Source organism: Branchiostoma lanceolatum, chromosome 10, assembly GCF_035083965.1.
Source record: "Branchiostoma lanceolatum isolate klBraLanc5 chromosome 10, klBraLanc5.hap2, whole genome shotgun sequence".
NCBI lineage: Eukaryota > Metazoa > Chordata > Leptocardii > Amphioxiformes > Branchiostomatidae > Branchiostoma > Branchiostoma lanceolatum.
In genome coordinates, this window is record NC_089731.1 from 13,950,313 (window position 1) to 13,955,449 (window position 5,137).

Sequence of the window (5,137 nt, forward strand, 5' to 3'; positions counted from 1 at the left end):
AACGTGACTGTTTGGGCATATGCTAATGTATTCACAACGCTTCGCGCTGATTGGTCAGTCAATCAGGTCAGCTAGGCCACGCCCACTAAGGGACGCACGCGGACACGTTGCTTATCTTCCAACCCGTGTGTTTGTATATGAAATCACTTACATAAGGCATCAACAATCGTTGCGGACCGGTTATTATATTAGTCTTATTACAGTATACCCTTGCTACGCATTGTTTCATGTTACAATCAGCCCTCGGGCAGGAACTCGCAAATAAAATTATTATTATCATACAATAATCCAAGGACTTGAATAATCGGAAGCAAAAAAATGCAAAACAGAACATATATTACTGAAAAGGACTTTAAGGAGTGGGAACGACCTAAAACGCAAGCGGGCACGTTTCTTGAGTCCAATATGTAGACATGTGTTCGTATATTAGTTGCTTTCATGAAACGGTGATAGGAAGTATTCTCCAAGCAAAGGTTTCGGTCAAGAGGGCTAGGAGTGGTCTGTGGAGGGAGAGAAACGTTAAAAATCGCTACTCTCCAAGCAGAGGAGGGGTTCCGGCTGGTTTTTGACGTGTTTTTAGGCGTTTTTGTCGGGCTTTCTACCGTATGTTTGTCATTTTTATTTTGTGTCGCCATTCCTTAACTTAAGCCTTCTCGACCGAAATCTCCGCTTGGAGAATAGATAGGAAGCAAAAAAACAGCATATGGCATATTTCATACAGGAAATAAGCAATAAACAGTTATTTTTGCAGCGTTATGTCATCAAATCAATATTCTAGGCCACATTATTATGCAACAACAGACCAAACGCTTTGATTACACGATTCAAGCCAATCGGGGAAGTCATAGGAAATTAACAACGACATCAAAGTAAGCAACAAAAAAAGGATTTTGTACAAAGTTACCAATTAATGTTACCTGCCCAAATCAAGCGCTTGAAATAATTAATAAACGCGTCAAGCCAACCGGCGAAATCAAAGGAAATAAACAACGACATCTTAGTATGCAAAAAAATATGGATTTTGTAACACCTATTAACACCTGTCCACGTGTCGGAAGACATGCAAGGATTTATTCATATTTCTAAGGGCAATAATAAAGATAGCAGAGGGACTACCGAAGCATTGGTAAATTATTAATACTATTTGTGTATGTATTGATAAGTAACTGATATTAGTTGTGTACGTATACGGTAATTTACCTACCTAATTAAACTATTCACAAACATTGAATGAAGCAAATTATTGATTATTTGTTTTTGTAAATAGTCATTTCCCATATCTCTTCACCATTGTATACATTGTCCAATGGAAATCACACCAAACAAAAACGTTAATTATAAGCACCAGTAAGGGACGAATAATTAATTGTATCTATAAGCCTAGTTGACACCATTCTCTTTTCTTTAAGAATTTTTGCCATGCAGTCTTTCCAGTCGTATGTCCAATCGATTGATGACAGTACTAACCTTTTACCTAGTTTTAAATGGACGTTGATATATTACTTAATAATGAGCCAGCTAGTGCTAAAGCCCAATCATCTATCTCTTTCAAACTTGACTAATTGCATACACTTAAACCTAAGGAGCTTCTAGCCCATATTACAAGACTTACTAGTATGTGTTATCTAGATTTTCTGCCCAGATTTCTGCGTAGCTGATTTGTTCATGACAAAATGGGACGTATTTAAATACATTCAAGTATATCTGATTATGTACATGCAACGTTATATATATATATATAAACGTAAGTATGCTCAAGGAACCTTTTTTTAACCTCCTTGGTATACTGTAAGGTTGATCTTAAGTATATGTCCTACAGTCTTGCGTCAACCGGTGTACGTATGTCGCACAGCGTGCTCTGTAACCATGCGGCCGACACATGAGTGCCAAACATGTGCTTACGGTGACCTACATAACTAATAAGGTGGGCCGGGTCACTCCTTCCCGCTGTTACACAATCATTTTCCGCTGTATAAGTTTAATATCTTGTCTGCTGATAGTAAAGGTATTATTCTATGTGTTTATTATTTATTAACAAACTACCTTTTTTAAAAATCAATGGTATCCGTGTACGAAGTGTAATGTTTTAGGGAAGATTTATTGTTATATGCCATGTCAGAGCGCCACGATGCATGTGCACCATGTATTTACATATTCAAATTAAGGGGGAGCGGTTGACCTAATAGGTTGGGAAAACAACTGGCATACCATGCCGATCCAACATTGTCTGTACCCAGATGACGTAGTCTGATCATTGTGCACATGTTTGGCGTTACCTACAAATCTGGACACGAGAAATGGACGGGGAAAAAAACAAGCTGGTATGGCGTGGTGTATAATCAATGGTTTGGTGTTTGGCCAAGAGGTCTTGGACCACGGTCGAATCCCTGACCTTCCGGGCGTTGTGCCCTTGGGAAATTCCTCGCTTTATTCAGGAGAAAATGAGCACCATAGCTTAGGCTATCGACGTCGAATAGGAGGTAAAATGCTGCCAAAATTATGCACGAAGGTCCCGTGTTTGAGGAGAGCCACACATCGAGCGCGGTGTGCAAAAAGATATGTCCGGATATGCAGCGTGTACTGTTTAGTATAAACCAGCACGTCGGCAGAACGTAGGCGTTTAAAGGTCGTGTTCGCGTTCAACACCACGAATGACTCCACAGTAGGCAACATGTGCCCCTAGCGGCCATCATGGAACTGCAGCATATTGCGGAAGCTTTGCAACCCACACGTTGATATCTCGTATATACTAGTAGGTTCATTTAGTTGTGTCCAAAGACATATATTTTGCAACGGCTGTTCCTCCGATGCAACGTTGACCAAAGAGAACAAAAGAGATAGCAGTAAATTAGCAGGCTAATCACCGTATACGCATTACGTTCTGTCGACGTGCTATATAATTACTACATGTATAAACCTAGTGCGTTACGCCATGAGGCGGTTTACCGGGTATGCAATACAAACAAACAAATAAACTCAAATGTTCGCTATAAAGTAATGGAATACTGCCAAAAAGGCCATTTTGATTTGATTATATGGATGATATCTATGCGCGCATCAATTTTTACCCGTTTCAGCCATACGTACCAAGCATGCTGCAAAATAACAAAATATATGCTGTAAATTGCAAAAAGATGTTTGGAAAATGAATACTAATGTCGCAGAATGCCAAATATACAAGTCAATTCTAAAGTCAAAGAAGAAGATGTGAGTGACCAAAAATGAAGAATCTATTATCCGGTATACCAAACTCTGTGTGTTTTGTTTTGTTTTATTTTGTTTTATTTTGTTTTGTTTTTCTTTGTTCATCCCTCCTGGCAACCTAGATTTCATAGTGAATGTAATTTTTTTTGCCAAATTCTCTTTAAATTTATTCGCACGCTCAAATCAGTTTTAGGATCCCCGCAAGATGTCGTCCATATTGTAATCAAATCTACATGGCCTAATCTAGCAACTGTACGACTTGAGACCCCATGCTGAATACCCGCCAGAGGCATACTGACATTTAATGATAGTATCAGTATGCTGATAGTGTCTTATAAGACGCAATCGTCAGACTGGGAACACGGTTGTCCTTATATGGAAGTTTTCTTCGCGGGAATCTTGTGCCTGCGTCACTGGGTATTGTGTAGCATTTGGCGACAGGACAAAAACCGACTTGTCTCAAAACTCACCTCAGTTCAACTCCTGTGGCTTATACTAATAAGGCACCTCTAACAACGTAACAAACACATTCCTGAAAACTTCCAAATCCGGTTTCTTAATTTTCCATTCAACTTTCTTCACTCCAATGAATTTTATCCCGTCGTTCGCCTACGCGCGTCATATAGGTGTTGACTTTAGGCTCCTCTTCAAAAGCATTATTCCACCTTCACAAGCATGAAGCCATCACGTAGGATGATTCGCAATGGTTTCAAAGCGAATTTTCAAACGATCATCCTCGGATATATGTACATGTAGGTGGAAAATATCCTGGAAATGAGGGCAAGGTCTTTACTCTCTTTGCTTTCACTTACTAAACGCACTGCCACCGCATCCGGCTGTATTTATGTGACAGTTTAAATATTGATTTGTCTGTACATGTGGCTGCGGTTTTATTACCGAATCTGCGGGGGAGAATCTCGAGTAGGAAGACTGTGGGTGCTGTGCGTGGGGAAATATTTCCGCTATTCTACCATGATGGTAAGCCATATGTTCCGGCCCAAGCACGTTGGTAATTGAAACTTTGTCGTAGGCGCTATAACGACAATTTCGTGTATGCTTTAAAGGGCTTTTTTTGCATACGATACTTTCATTGGCGTTCAGCTTTAGAACTCATTAGTTTTACCCCAACAGTTTACTTTCAAACTGTTGATTTCACCCTCGTTGGCTGGTTGGTTGGTTGGTTAATTGGTTGGTTGGTTGTTTGGTTGGTTGGTTAATTAATTGGTTGGTTGGTTGGTTGGTTGGTAGGTGAGTTACTTTGCAGTAAAGCATTTTCCTAATGTCAATTTTGAATATGTAACCACAAGAAAGTCCAGTTGATACTATTGTATGATGCTTCCACGTGAATGAGTTTGTATTAGATAATGTTGGGAGTTGATTAATTGTTTCAATCGTTTTACGCGCGTCCAATTTAAGTCTGAATTAAAAGATTCGGGATACCGGCCGGGCCCGGCAATCGCAGGGTGTCTGACGGGGCCACGTAGGGGTCACACCCGAAAGTGCAAAAAAAAAATGCCCGTGAACTACCCGGCCGGGCCCCTTTTTCCAGTTCGGACGGAAGCATTATATATATGACATCATCAGCAGTTGCGCATGGGTTAGTTACAAAACAAGTGCCCGATACAAATTAGCCAGGAAACCATATCATCGGGGGCTCCCCGATATCTCTACGGCGCTAGGAGTGATCCCCGCCCGCCCAGACAGATCAGTCCGCTCGGGGTGTGTTTATGGCCTTGGATTACATCAGGTCGCCACCCACATGGCGGCGGAACTCTCTATGGCAGCTAAAGTAGATAGGCTGCGAAATTCTATATGGCAGCTAAGTAGACAGGCTGACAGAAACGAATCGAATAAAGCAGGCCCGGTAAAACATACCCTGGAATCCAGAGCATATGTACCGGCCCGCGCCCGGACCTTCCTCGGGGCCTATCCT